This window comes from Haliotis rufescens, unplaced genomic scaffold (genome assembly GCF_023055435.1).
Source record: "Haliotis rufescens isolate VD_foot unplaced genomic scaffold, xgHalRufe1.0.p SCAF_94, whole genome shotgun sequence".
Lineage (NCBI taxonomy): Eukaryota > Metazoa > Mollusca > Gastropoda > Lepetellida > Haliotidae > Haliotis > Haliotis rufescens.
In genome coordinates, this window is record NW_025964388.1 from 502,089 (window position 1) to 518,689 (window position 16,601).

The 16,601-nt window shown below is 43.2% G+C and overlaps 1 protein-coding gene across 1 annotated transcript in view; it reads left to right on the forward strand.

Moving 5' to 3' along the window:
• LOC124137668 (endothelin-converting enzyme homolog) overlaps nt 1–16,601 on the forward strand; it is a 117,440-nt gene that overhangs the window by 13,215 nt on the left and 87,624 nt on the right. The window lies entirely within an intron of this gene.

The following is a 16,601-nucleotide window of genomic DNA, read 5'->3' on the forward strand; positions in this document are numbered from 1 at the left end:
ATGAGTTACTGCTGAGATATTGATGAGACATTGTTGAGATATTGCTGAGACATTGTTGAGATATTGTTGAGACATTGTTGAGAACTGGGTTATTTCGGAGACATTGTAGATATATTGCTGAGACATTGTTGAGATATTGCTGAGACATTGTTGAGATATCGATGAGTTACTGCTGATATATTGCTGAGACATTGTTGAGATATCGATGAGTTACTGCTGAGATATTGCTGAGACATTGTTGGGATATTGCTGAGACATTGTTGAGAACTGGGTTATTTCGGAGACATTGTTGATAGATTGCTGAGACATTGTTGAGATATTGCTGAGACATGTTCACATGTGAAGACAAAACTGGGTTTATTTCCCTCTTGGGTAGCATAGTAGAGAATGTGTTCACATGTGAAGACAAAACTGGGTTTATTTCCCTCTTGGGTAGCATAGTAGAGAATGTGTTCACATGTCAAGACAAAACTGGGTTTAATTCCGTCCTGGGTAGCACATTAGATTATGTGTTCACATGTGAATTTGCGTAATGTATACACACTTAATCACCATAACCCTGTTAACTTTGAGTTGCTTGCATACAAATACACATGGAAATATTAAAACCCAATTGTCTAATGACACTTAGCGTAATTACCCAATGTGGTTTTTCAGCTTGTGTACCTGCAAGTCTTCACATGACAGCATCACATATATACACCAGGGTTTTACACGACACACAAATATGCGGCCCATATGCACAAATGTAGAGATCGGACCCAGAAAAGAATATGTACTGCTTCCCTCGGGATGCACAGTAATATTCATTGTACCAACAGCGCACCAAGAGCCGTTATGGGTGTCTGTTATTTCACCCATCAATCATGACCTCTGTCCACATGATCATTGATTCATTCCAGGCTCTAAAGTAATTATTAAAACGTACAGTACTCTACACCATTTCATTACTTTACAGGACCCTCATATTGCCTGCAAAGACCCTTAAAATTAATTATTGGGGGTCCCCTAGACCCTCACTTTTGTAAGTGGAGGTAAAGCCTTGTATAACCTTATATTTTCAATTATGTGCTGTGTCTTTTTACCATACTGACGTAAATAAGCGCCCAGGGCGCTCTCAAAATAAGAAATGGGGGGCTCTTATTAGAATATTATTTTGGTGAAAAAAACAACAGACTCACACTCACTCACTCACTCACTCACTCACTCACTCACTCACTCACTCACTCACTCACTCACTCACTCACTCACTCACTCACTCACTCACTCACTCACTCACCCACCCACCCACTCACCCACTCACTCACTCACTCACTCAACATGGCCCACACTTTTTTGTGGCATTGATCCTAACAGCTTTTGACTCTGAGCCTGAATTTTTCAACATGGTCAGACAAGCTGTTTACATTCTCTGCCCGGAATGCATTAAGGATACTATTTTGTACCTCTGCCCTTGGGCGAAGAAGTCGTGACATAGGTCAGCTGGCAGAGATGAGCCTGGATTGTTGATGACCTTTTGTGTATCCTTACAGAAAGGGAAAAACTTGTTTTTCTCACGAGAACGTAGCATGTCTGCATGAAAAAAGCATCCTAAGAATAGCCTTCATTGGAGGTGTCCAAAGCTGGGGGGAGCTGGAAGGTAATGTAATTACCTCTTGTACCATGCTGATGTTGGGGTTCTGGGGAGAGTCGAGTATCAGGGTGAGGATTACTGTAAACACGATGGGCAAGGTGGGTGGGTTTTGCGTGAGTGGTATGGGTGGTTGAGATGGTTGTTACTGTAAACACGATGGGCAAGGTGGGTGAGTGAAGGTGGATGGGTTTTGGGTGAGTGGTGTGGGTGGTTGAGATCGTTGTTAGGTTGAGATGGTTAGAATAGGTCTCCATCAACCTATACTTGTCTCCCTGTGGAAGGGTTTAGAATAGGTCTTAAGCAACCTATACTTGTCTCCCTGTGGAAGGGTTTAGAATAGGTCTTAAGCAACCTATACTTGTCTCCCTGTTGGGATTCCTGGTTAGAATAGGTCTTAAGCAACCTATACTTGTCTCCCTGTTGGGATTCCTGTTTAGAATAGGTCTCCATCAACCTATGCTTGTCTCCCTGTGGGGATTCCGGGTTAGAATAGGTCTTCAGCAACCTATACTTGTCTCCCTGTGGGGATTCCGGGTTAGAATAGGTCTACATCAACCTGTGCTTGTCTCCCTGTGGGGATTCCAGGTTAGAGTAGGTCTCCATCAACCTATACTTGTCTCCATGTGGGGATTCTGGGTTAGAATAAGTCTCCATCAACCTATACTTGTCTCCATGTGGGGATTCTGGGTTAGAATAGGTCACCATCAACCTATGCTTGTCTCCATGTGGGGATTCTGGGTTAGAATAGGTCACCATCAACCTGTGCTTGTCTCCCTGTGGGGATTCCAGGTTAGAGTAGGTCTCCATCAACCTATACTTGTCTCCCTGTGGGGATTCCAGGTTAGAATAGGTCTCCATCAACCTGTGCTTGTCTCCCTGTGGGGATTCCAGGTTAGAATAGGTCTCCATCAACCTATACTTGTCTCCCTGTGGGGATTCCAGGTTAGAATATGGTCTCCATCAACCTATACTTGTCTCCCTGTGGGGATTCCAGGTTAGAATAGGTCTCCATCAATCTGTGCTTGTCTCCCTGTGGGGATTCCTGGTCAGAATAGGTCACCAGCAACCTATGCTTGTCTCCTCTGTTGGGATTCCAGGTTAGAATAGGTCACCATCAACCTATGCTTGTCTCCATGTGGGGATTCTGGGTTAGAATAGGTCACCATCAACCTGTGCTTGTCTCCCTGTGGGGATTCCAGGTTAGAGTAGGTCTCCATCAACCTATACTTGTCTCCCTGTGGGGATTCCAGGTTAGAATAGGTCTCCATCAACCTGTGCTTGTCTCCCTGTGGGGATTCCAGGTTAGAATAGGTCTCCATCAACCTATACTTGTCTCCCTGTGGGGATTCCAGGTTAGAATAGGTCTCCATCAACCTATACTTGTCTCTCTGTGGGGATTCCAGGTTAGAATAGGTCTCCATCAACCTGTGCTTGTCTCCCTGTGGGGATTCCTGGTCAGAATAGGTCACCAGCAACCTATGCTTGTCTCCTCTGTTGGGATTCCGGGTTAGAATAGGTCACCATCAACCTATGCTTGTCTCCATGTGGGGATTCTGGGTTAGAATAGGTCACCATCAACCTGTGCTTGTCTCCCTGTGGGGATTCCAGGTTAGAGTAGGTCTCCATCAACCTATAGTTGTCTCCCTGTGGGGATTCCAGGTTAGAATAGGTCTCCATCAACCTGTGCTTGTCTCCCTGTGGGGATTCCAGGTTAGAATAGGTCTCCATCAACCTATACTTGTCTCCCTGTGGGGATTCCAGGTTAGAATAGGTCTCCATCAACCTATGCTTGTCTCCCTGTGGGGATTCCAGGTTAGAATAGGTCTCCATCAACCTGTGCTTGTCTCCCTGTGGGGATTCCTGGTCAGAATAGGTCACCAGCAACCTATGCTTGTCTCCTCTGTTGGGATTCCGGGTTAGAATAGGTCACCATCAACCTATGCTTGTCTCCCTGTGGGGATTCCGGGTTAGAATAGGTCACCATCAACCTATGCTTGTCTCCCTGTGGGGATTCCGGGTTAGAATAGGTCACCATCAACCTATGCTTGTCTCCCTGTGGGGATTCCAGGTTAGAATAGGTCTCCATCAACCTATGCTTGTCTCCCTGTGGGGATTCCAGGTTAGAATAGGTCTCCATCAACCTATACTTGTCTCCCTGTGGGGATTCCTGGTCAGAATAGGTCACCATCAACCTATACTTGTCTCCCTGTGGGGATTCTGGGTTAGAATAGGTCTCCATCAACCTATACTTGTCTCCATGTGGGGATTCTGGGTTAGAATAGGTCACCATCAACCTATGCTTGTCTCCCTGTGGGGATTCTGGGTTAGAATAGGTCTCCATCAACCTATACTTGTCTCCCTGTGGGGATTCCGGGTTAGAATAGGTCTCCATCAACCTATGCTTGTCTCCCTGTGGAAGGGTTTAGAATAGGTCTTAAGCAACCTATGCTTGTCTCCCTGTGGGGATTCCAGGTTAGAATAGGTCTTCATCAACCTGTGCTTGTCTCCCTGTGGGGATTCCAGGTTAGAATAGGTCTCCATCAACCTGTGCTTGTCTCCCTGTGGGGATTCCAGGTTAGAGTAGGTCTCCATCAACCTATACTTGTCTCCCTGTGGGGATTCCAGGTTAGAATAGGTCTCCATCAACCTATGCTTGTCTCCCTGTGGGAATTCCTGGTCCCAAGCAAGAAGCATCTAGATCGATGGTCAGACTTGTACCCTGATGGCGTGGAATGTTGCTTGTAATACAAGTCAGTGGATTGTCTGGTCTAGACAACAAAAATCAACAGCAGCATGGAGAGTGATTGACACAAGTACAAGATAATGAGGACACATATCTTGTTGCACATCATGCTGCTGGCCTCGTTCACCAGATACCGTTATTATTATATCAATCAATTCTCTGACCTGTTAAGGATAATCGTTAAAAGATGACATTACGAGATAACAATGTGCTAAACTTTGTTAATCAATACCATTACCCAGTGAAATTGTCCAATTACCGTATTCAACGTAATAAGCGCCAACGGCGATATTTGCTAATATATTTGCTAGTGAACAATGCCAAATAGCACCCTTTCCGATTGATCAATGTACACAAGATTTATTGATTTGTGTATAATACTCACTCATGTGTTATATGCACCCTTAATTATGGGCAATTAAATTCGGGAAAATATATCTGTCGTGTATGATACGTACATACTTTTCTTTTGTATCATTTCAGGCTGTCAGCATAAACTACGAAATTTACAATTTTTCAACTTTGTTTTTGTCTCACCAAAATTATATTCTAATAAGAGCCCCCTTTTTCTAATTTTGAGAGCGCCCCGGGTGCTTATTGCGTCGGTAACTAATTTCTGAGTGAACTAATCATTAGAACAGAAGTATGTCCCTGTGTGTATAGATTAATTTATATAACTCTCGGTTATGTCGCATGAAAGATCAGTGATTGCACTTAGAACAGCGTCTGCTGTGTGGAGTCTTATGCCAGGGGGGGGGCACGGGTGGCCCAGTCGTCTAAGGCGCCGCGATTCGCTGTGCAGAGTTGCGTCCCTTGGGCATGCCAGAAACCTATGATTGTGGGTTCGAATCCCGCTTCGCCCCGATTATGTTTCTAGGTTTGTCAGCACCATACCCGTGCTCGTGGGTTTCACCGAAGTGGTAAACGTCTTAGACCTGCATCACTTCGGGCTTTCCTCCCACATTAAGCTGACACCCCGTGATATAACTGGAATAATGTTAAAAGCGGCGTTAAACCCAACTCACTCACTCACTCACTTATGCCAGGGACCATTTGTGTCCGAGACATCGAAAACTAGTCATGGTACGATACTCCAATGCATCGGTGGATTGCGATTTTTACTTCTCGATACAAGTATCAATCACAGTCGCACACTAAGTAAAAAGCATCAATTCTTACCTTAAATGTATCCTTTAATAAATGTTTCACCACACACTAATTGCTAGTGAAAATGAGTAGTGAAAATGTAAATATTTTCATCCTTTGCAACATATTTGACACTGCCAACTGTGTGCTAGGTAGGTGCTGTCTATGAAAGAGATGGCTTACGCCCCACAGATAAGAGAACATGCAAGGTATCGTGATACGTATCAGATCGTGATATGTATGGGATCGTGAGCAAGGTATCGTGATACGTATCGGATCATGATATGTATGGGATCGTGAGCAAGGTATTGTGATACGTATCGGATCGTGATATGTATGGGATCGTGAGCAAGGTATCGTGATACGTATCGGATCGTGATATGTATGGGATCGTGAGCAAGGTATTGTGATACGTATCGGATCGTGGTATGTATGGGATCGTGAGCAAGGTATTGTGATACGTATGGGATCATGAGCAAGGGATCCGATACGTATGGGATCGTGAGCAAGGTATTGTGATACGTATCGGATCGTGATACGTATGGGATCGTGAGCAAGGTATCGTGATACGTATGGGATCGTGAGCAAGATATCATGATACGTATGGGATCGCACAGTGGGTGTATTGTCCCAGCCCTGTCTTAGACGCTGCAATGTACTGTGCACTGTTGTGTCCAAAGGTGTGTACTGTCACAGGTTTTGTATCAAAGGATCGCCCCGATTATGTTTCTGTAGGGATGGGTATTGGAGATTGAGAGTGTATCACAATATGGTATATTTTTTACTTATCCTGCATTACTCCTTAATGCATTCACTGCTTACCTTACGACAACTAGAAGGACAGCGCTGCGAAGGTCCTGGGTGAAGAAATAAAGGTGTTGTTCTAAAGTCCCAATCAGTGGCCTTCCGTCGCTGTCCTGTGACCTTGATGACACCTAGGACGTGTCCCAGCGGAGCTCTCCTTTTGGATTAATTTTAGACCTTTAGTTTTCGTCTACAATCCTAAAATTGATCTGCGATTGGTTTACTGTGCACTGTTGTGTCCAAAGGTGTGTACTGTCACAGGTTTTGTATCAAAGGATCACCCTGATCATGTTGCTGTAGGATGGGTATTGGAGGTTGAGAGTGTATCACAATGTTGTATAATTCTAAATATTGAATTCAGAAGCAATGTGATACCATCAATATATGAATTGATGTTCATAAATAGAACGAAACAAGATGCTGGTACAACCTTATGTTTACTTATTCATGAAATACGCATATTTGGGTCATGATTTAGCATTACACCACTGCCACAGCCTAATTTGCATATCACAAGACCAAACGTTTCTCTTGTTTGTAAACAAACATGTTTATTCTGAAATCCGAACAGACTGGCCTCATGCAAGCCTTTCGGTGCACTTTACATGTTGTTTTGCATAATTATAGAGATATTCTACTGAGAACAATGAGTTTGTTTGGTTGATTTGTTGTTTAACCCCGCACTCAGCAATATTCCAGCTATATGACGGCAGTCTGGAAATAATCGGGTTTGGACCAGACAAAAATCCAGTGATTAATATCATGAACATGACAATACCATATATTGTTGTGTTTGAGAAAAACATCTCTATCTTTGCAAACTTGCATTTTTGAATTGCAGAAATATTTCAGAGGTATTTGGCAAGTGTATAAGATCGAACAAATAGTCCGTATGGCACAAGCTTAAAACATTACTGGTTGTTAGAGCCAAGCTTGCATGACCACTCAGTTAGGGCTGGGACGGGTAACTCAGGTACCCAGGTCAGGTGGGTACTGAGTAGGACCCGGGTCGGGTGGGTACTGAGTAGGACCCCGGTCGGGTGGGTACTGAGTAGGACCCGGGTCGGGTGGGTACTGAGTAGGACCCGGGTCGGGTGGGTACTGAGTAGGACCCGGGTCGGGTGGGTACTGAGTAGGACCCGGGTCGGGTGGGTACTGAGTAGCACCCGGGTCGGGTGGGTACTGAGTAGGACCAGGGTCGGGTGGGTACTGAGTAGGACCCGGGTCGGGTGGGTACTGAGTAGGACCCGGGTCGGGTGGGTACTGAGTAGGACCCGGGTCGGGTGGGTACTGAGTAGGACCCGGGTCGGGTGGGTACTGAGTAGGACCCGGGTCGGGTGGGTACTGAGTAGGACCCGGGTCTGGTGGGTACAGAGTAGGACCCGGGTCGGGTGGGTACTGAGTAGGACCCGGGTCGGGTGGGTACTGAGTAGGACCCGGGTCGGGTGGGTACTGAGTAGGACCCGGGTCGGGTGGGTACTGAGTAGGACCCGGGTCGGGTGGGTACTGAGTAGGACCCGGGTCGGGTGGGTACTGAGTAGGACCCGGGTCGGGTGGGTACTGAGTAGGACCAGGGTCGGGTGGGTACTGAGTAGGACCCGGGTCGGGTGGATACTGAGTAGGACCCGGGTCAGGTGGGTACTGAGTAGGACCCGGGTATTACCCAGACCCGTGGTTAGTCACGTGATATATTGTCTAATGACTAAAATTATCTAGAACTCTATGGTTACACTACAAGTCATTAATGTTCGCTTTTCTTTCTGACTATGCACCCATTCCTTCTTATTTTTCATATGGTTGAATAAAGATATAACTTAAGTCAACTTCAATGTATGCATGACCAGATTGTTTAATACATGTATCTAAATACGTTTTGCCAGGGCTATGCTAAAAAAGTTCCCAATCAGACATTTTGAGACATCTCCTGAGACCTACAGAGGGTACCCAGGTAGGGTAGGGTAATGGGGGGTCAGGTACCCGGGTAGTAAATTTGACACGTCCCAGGCCTAATTGAGTGGTTTCCTTATGTGACCTTGAACCATCCTCCCCTTAGGCTGACCTACCATGATGACACTGTGACCCAACTCACTCTGTTCTAACCATCTCACCTCTGTGACGTGGAAATAAAGGCCAGACTTAAAGGAATGTGACTCGGGACTCTAACTCAAGTGCCTTTACAATTTGATTATTTCGTACCTCGATTAGCTGCAAAGTTTTGGAGCAGCATTAGTTAAAGCCCACTAGGTCTCAAGATAAAGCTGTCTATGTGTAATCAGATTGAAAGGTATTTCATAAAAACTGCTTCATTTATCTTAATTGGTTTGCCTGTAGTAATGTAGTATTATTAGTCTCTGGTCCTGTAACAACGCGTGTGGTCTGATCTGACGTTGATTAATGGATAATTTGCATACTCGTATATGCAAGGGGCGACGTATGGTTCTCAGTTGGAAGTGACATCTTGGAGATGATGGCTTGCGGTATATACAGTTTTACTTTATACATGTAGATATATACATACAAAAGACACTATGTGCCAGGTCAGCACATAGTGGTAGTGGTTGTTGTCTAGGTGCCCCAGAGCACCCAGCCTAACCCTAGCTAGGCTAAGGGAAAGACCTTTCTTTCTTCTTTTTCCTCAATCTCTTACTTACTTACTTACTTTGGAGATTTAACGTGCGCTTTCCGACTGATGCGTATTTCGCACACGGTCCTCAATCTCTCTGGACCAAGGCTTATATAGCCAAGGTCACCTGACATTTAGTAATAAATATAAATGTAAACAGTAATTCATCAGCAGGATGGCAGACGGTCGATGTACACAAAAATGGGGATTAACAATTAGGATTAGCATCTTATAAATAACAGCAATGAAGTGTTTCAAGGCATATAGATGTCATGGCTCCAGGGTAATGAGGCTTTGCAATTAAATGTTCTTCAGACATGGGTGTCGTAAATCAGTCGCTATGACACCTGCATCATTTTCAGCAAGCTCTATCAGGCTTTTGTATTTTTCTAATTTTTATCCCCCCCGGCATATAATGCGGGGGGATATAGCGATCAGCCAGTCTGTCTGTCCGTCCGTCTGTCCATCTGACCGTCTGTCCGTCCGTAATCATTTCCTTTTCCGGGGCAGAATTCGAAAACCATTCAGTGTATTGGATCGAAACTTGGCAAATCTATCAGGCACATACTGAAGTGGTGCCTTTTGATATTTTGGGATTTTTCTAAAAAAATTTTTTCAATTTTTATGGAATGAAGTTGGACATAGACTCAATTGGGGATGGGGTTCGTTTCCGGGGCAGAATTCGAAAACCATTCAGGGTATTTGATCGAAACTTGGCAAATCTATCAGGCACATACTGAAGTGGTGCCTTTTGATATTTTGGGATTTTTCTAATTTTTATTTTTTTTTCAATTTTTATGGAATGAAGTTGGACATAGACTCAATTGGGGATGGGGTTCGTTTCTGGGGCAGAATTCCAAAACCATTCAGTGTATTTGATCGAGACTTGGCAAATCTATCAGGCACATACTGAAGTGGTGCCTTTTGATATTTTGGGATTTTTCAATTTTTTATTTTTTTCAATTTTTATGGAATGAAGTTGGACATAGACTCAATTGGGGATGGGGTTCGTTTCTGGGGCAGAATTCCAAAACCATTCAGTGTATTTGATCGAGACTTGGCAAATCTATCAGGCACATACTGAAGTGGTGCCTTTTGATATTTTGGGATTTTTCTAAATTTTTTATTTTTTTCAATTTTTATGGAATGAAGTTGGACATAGACTCAATTGGGGATGGGGTTCGTTTCCGGGCCAGAATTCGAAAACCATTCAGTGGGTAAACAATGTATGCTTCTTAAAGAACATTCAACTGTTGACTCATTACATACAGAATTGCACATTTACTAGTGGTTACTTTACAGACAGCTGCCAGGGGGATATGTCATCTTTCTGATGACTCTTGTTTTAACATGTCAAGGTAACTTAAACCTGTTTTCCCAAAGATGAAATTCAAACTGCACATGACGTACAATGCAGTGTGTGGGTGGATGGGAGATTTATAATAAGGCCTTTGGGGCCTGTCAAATGCGGTTTTGACATCACTCTACTTAACTTTTATGAATAACTGAGAAAGGGCGCTCTAATACCAGAGACGACGACTATGTATTTCCTCCACAATACAATGATTGTACTGTTTGGGGGAAAAACATTTGTGTTGGTGAATCATGCAAATGAATTTGTAAAATAAGGAGAAAAAAAGTGACATCATCAGGTCATCTTAGGCCTAACCAAAAGACCAGGTAAACTTACACATAATACTATTATTTGTTGTCTTGTGTCATATGAGTTCTGGAAAAGTGGCAGCGTTTGCCAGTGTATTATATCCTAGAGGCTTAAACAAAAAATTGTGTCTTCAGTAACCGTGCTGTGGTTCTCTTTGTGAGGGGTAGCCTAGTGGTTAAAGCGTTCGCTCGTCACGGCAAAGATCAGGTTCGATTCCAAACATAGGTACAATGGTTAAAGCCCATTTGTGATGTCCTTGCTATGATAGTGCTGTAATATTGCTAAAAGTGGTGTAAAGCAATACTCATTCAATGCAAATTGACAATGGATGCAACTAATGTAACTTGTGTGTCCTGGGGGATGCAAAAAATTAGAACTATTAAGATGGTTCATGTCATGAAAATTATAGATTCTATCTGATATTGCTAGAAGATGGCTGAAAGAAGTTTTAGACTGTACTCACTCACTCATGCACTCACTCACTCACTCACTCACTCACTCACTCACTCACTCACTCACTCACTCACTCACTCACTCACTCACCCACTCACTCACTCACTCACTCACTCACTCACTCTTTGTGTTGACAGTTGTAGGTCACAGAAGTCTGTTAATTTGGTATCAGCGGACTGCCAGTTCTCGATTATTACCTCATTAACCCAGTTTATGCCTTTCTGGCGAACATAATTTGTGGAATAAGTAGCATGTGAAGTGTTGGTATCATGTTAAATCATAGCGTTTGACCTCCCACAGGAATATTTCAGGGCAGAATAGTGCTCTGCGATCACTTGTGACAACCATAGCACTGTCATCACTTGTGACAACCATAGCACTGGGATCACTTGTGACAACCATAACACTGTCATCACTTGTGACAACCATAGCACTGTCATCACTTGTGACAACCATAGCACTGTCATCACTTGTGACAACCATAGCACTGGGATCACTTGTGACAACCATAGCACTGTCATCACTTGTGACAACCATAACACTGTCATCACTTGTGACAACCATAGCACTGTCATCACTTGTGACAACCATAGCACTGTCATCACTTGTGACAACCATAGCACTGGGATCACTTGTGACAACCATTGTGACAACCATAACACTGTCATCACTTGTGACAACCATAGCACTGGGATCACTTGTGACAACCATAGCACTGTCATCACTTGTGACAACCATAGCACTGGGATCACTTGTGACAACCATTGTGACAACCATAGCACTGTCATCACTTGTGACAACCATAGCACTGGGATCACTTGTGACAACCATAGCACTGTGATCACTTGTGACAACCATAGCACTGGGATCACTTGTGACAACCATAGCACTGGGATCACTTGTGACAACCATTGTGACAACCATAGCACTGTCATCACTTGTGACAACCATAGCACTGTGATCCCTTGTGACAACCATAGCACTGGGATCACTTGTTACAACCATAGCACTGTCATCACTTGTGACAACCATGGCACTGTCATCACTTGTTACAACCATAACACTGTCATCACTTGTGACAACCATAGCACTGGGATCACTTGTGACAACCATTGTGACAACCATAACACTGTCATCACTTGTGACAACCATAGCACTGGGATCACTTGTGACAACCATAGCACTGTCATCACTTGAGAACCATAGCACTGGGATCACTTGTGACAACCATTGTGACAACCATAGCACTGTCATCACTTGTGACAACCATAGCACTGGGATCATTTGTGACAACCATGGCACTGTCATCACTTGTGACAACCATAGCACTGTGATCACTTGTGACAACCATAGCACTGGGATCACTTGTGACAACCATAGCACTGTGATCACTTGTGACAACCATAGCACTGGGATCACTTGTGACAACCATTGTGACAACCATAGCACTGTGATCACTCGTGACAACCATAGCACTGTCATCACTTGTGACAACCATAGCACTGGGATCACTTGTGACAACCATAGCACTGTCATCACTTGTGACAACCATAGCACTGGGATCACTTGTGACAACCATTGTGACAACCATAGCACTGTGATCACTTGTGACAACCATAGCACTGGGATCACTTGTGACAACCATAGCACTGTGATCACTTGTGACAACCATAGCACTGGGATCACTTGTGACAACCATGGCACTGTCATCACTTGTGACAACCATTGTGACAACCATAGCACTGTGATCACTTGTGACAACCATAGCACTGTCATCACTTGTGACAACCATAGCACTGGGATCACTTGTGACAACCATAGCACTGTGATCACTTGTGACAACCATAGCACTGGGATCACTTGTTACAACCATAACACTGTCATCACTTGTGACAACCATAGCACTGGGATCACTTGTGACAACCATTGTGACAACCATAGCACTGTCATCACTTGTGACAACCATAGCACTGTCATCACTTGTGACAACCATAACACTGTGATCACTTGTGACAACCATAGCACTGTGATCACTTGTGACAACCATAGCACTGGGATCACTTGTGACAACCATTGTGACAACCATAGCACTGTTTCTCACTCATTATGTTATGTGAAAGAAGCACATGTCTTCTGAAATCACAAGGTTAACTTGTTACTAGAATCAGGTGGAAGAAAGGTCCTTAAAGCAATCACAGGATGGCTCATTTTAGGAATATTAACATTCACATTGAATTGCTTTAGGCTGAGTAGTGCTGGGGTAGTGGTTAAGGTATTCGCTTGTCAGGCTGAATGCGAAGATTCAATTCCCCACATGGGAAAAGAAAAGAAAAGAAGAAAAAAAAGATAAGATAAGATAAGAAAAGAGTTTTAATATAATTTACTGATTATTATGGTAATGATAACAATGGTAATAGTCACTAAAATATTAAGTCATTCCCTTTTTTTGTCTTTGAATTTCTTTTCTTTCTTTTTTAAATTCTTTCCTGCCTTCAACTTTTTCATGGCAGAACTATGTATAGAAATAATTAAATTGTACTGGCCTTCTAAATATTGAAGGACAGTGATCAAATTTAGGACATTATGACAAACTTTCAAATATTAGGAAAACAAGCTCTGTATGTTTAGTTGATTCTAAATCCTTTAAAATCATCAACTTGAAAACAGTGTCCAAAAACAGAAAATCATTGGGTAAATATGTTTTACATTGTTTAACTATTGTATGTGTGTTTGAAAGACTTGCCAGAATCTTAGATAGGTCCGATACTCTTAAGATAGCTTTTCCAATGTTGCATAGGTACCATATTGGAAATTGAAGTTGACAGCTCCGTCAAATGGGAATGACAGTAAGATAGTTCACGTCACTCCTCTGAGGAAAATCAATAGCTCCGTACTGGCCGATTCCATAGTGTTGAGGATCTAAGTCGTCTGCCATCTCATTTGCTCCTGCGCCGACCATATTGCTGCGTTCACAACCTGCAGCATTTTACCACATTGTAGTATGCTAGTCTAGTAGGCGACGTGTTTGCAAGAGAATTAAAACAAAGAATTAGGAGATTCTCAAGACTTTTTACAATGTCTGTAAGGGTTTAGGGTAATAAATTGAAGCGAGACTGGTGGTGGGTCGATGAGAAGTGTCGGGACATGTCTAGAATTAAATGTGATTCATTATGGTTTTTTTATGATGTGTCCAACGGGTGTTAGACGCTCCAATGCTCGAAGCCTTTAGACTGTTTTTGTATTGAGATTTCATAATAGGCCTTTTCTGATAACAATCTTCAAACAAGAGCGAGTGCAGATTTATTTCGAGGGTTGGTTGACTTAGAATGAGTGAGTGTTGTTGTTGTTCGAAGCTTGAAAATTTCTTTTTGAATGACAGCATTTGCCAGAGATTTAAATATAAATTTTCCAACATCGAATACTCAATAAATTTGCAAATCAGAAGACATTTGTTTATTTATGTAAAATACACACGTTGTCAGTCATGTTCATAAGCCGGCTGCACGAAAAGCTTTCACACTTGTTGATATAATGTCACTTAGGAATGCAATGACATCACCCTGGAATGTAATGTCGCCAAGATAAAATGGACGACATCGCAATAACAACTGAACTCACCTGGTTAGCAGTATGCATGGGGTGGGGGAGAGTCAAATTAAGTTGTTTTGATGAATGTTGATCAAACATAATATTTAAATAATGTGCTTTAAATCTCCATGATAAGGATACTTATCTTGAAAAGTATTCATACACAGCGAAATGTCGGCAATATTTCATTTGGGTTAAACTGAAGTCCTTTTTGTCTCCGGACCAACTCATCATTTCACTCATGATGTCCCTTGGAATTCTGTGTTGTCACGAAAACTTTTCAAGATTTACGGACCGACCATTGACAAGCAGAATGACTCCATCTGGGAACGAATCCACCTGCGGACATCAAATATCGATGAGGAAGACAATATAAACAAGTTGCTAAATCTGGAGATGAAGCATGTGAAATCTTCAAATCCAGGCTTACCTCAATAGTGACAGGAACAGAAAGTGCAGGATGGCGGAGACCAGGGCATAGTGTGTAAAACACATTGCTTGTCTTTGGTCTCTACTTGTTTTATTCTTGTCGGAAGACAACGGAACTTCGGCGTGACGAGCGAACGCTTTAACCACCAGGCTACCCGACCGCCCCCCATGTCAGACAGAACATTTACACATCTCTGGGTCATTGCAGAGGACAAATATATCTATATAGGTCATCAAAACAACTGTCGCTGATCTCCATTTGTGTGTCCCTATGAGAATACCCAAGCTTGTCACAAGAGCTGTCAACGCCAATCTCTATTTGTTTGTCCTGTAAGAATTCTGGAGCAGAATATATCTGCATTGTCTTCTGGTCATTAGATCCTGTCAGTGCCAATCTCTTTTGTATGTCCCTGTGAGAGTTCTAGAACAGCAAAGTTTCCCAGTATCTGAGGGGCTTGTCACAGAAGCCTGTCGGCGGCAGTCAGTGTCAGTCTCCATTTGTTTGTTATGTGAGAGTTGTGGAACAGAATGGGCCCTCAGTTCCCCATGCTTGTCAATGTAAAATGATCCTGTCGTTGTAAAAGTTCTATTTGTGTGTCCTGTGAGAGTTGTGGAACAGAATAGGCCCTCAGTTCCCCATGCTTGTTAATGTAAAATGATCCTGTCAGTTCCAGTCTCAATGGGCGGTCGGTGGCCTAGTGGTTAAAGCGTTAGCTCGTCTCGCCGAAGACCCGGGTTCGATTCCCGACATGGGTACAATGTGTGAAGCCCATTTCTGGTGTCCCCTGCTGTGATATTGCTGGAATATTGCTAAAAGCGGTGAAAACCTCACTCACTCACACACTCCAGCCTCATTTTGTAGTCCCTGTGAGAATTCTGGAACAGAATAGCAGCGATACAAACAAACATTTTTAGTCCACTAGTCCTTACAATGATATATAGCAAAACCCTTAAAAGTGACAAATTTCTTCTTGTCCTTATGATACCTTAACTATTGGGCAGTTTGGCAAGGACGACAGGTCGAGTGCGAAATTCTTACTCTGTGATAGGTCTGTAGGTCCCCATGCTTGTCACAGGCGCCAGGTGCCGATTTCACTGTCGATGTCTCTGTACGTGTGTCCCTGTGAGAATTGTGAAACAGAATAGGTCCTCAGTTTCCCATTCTTGTCAATGTTAAATGATCCTGTCTTTTAAAAAGCTCCATTGGTGTGTCCTGTGAGAATTGTGGAACAGAATAGCTGTGGTAGAAACTAACATTTTTAGTCTCATTTGTGTCGTTGTACCCAGATGTCATGGTCATCGTACTCAGATGTCATGGGTCATTGTACCCCGATGTCATGTGTCATTATACCCCGATGTCATGTGTCATTGTACCCCGATGTCATGTGTCATTATACCCCGATCACATGTGTCATTATACCCCAATGTCATGTGTAATTTTACCTCGATGTCATGTGTCATTTTACCCCAATGTCAAGTGTCATTGTACCCCGATGACTGGGGTCATTGTACCCCAACA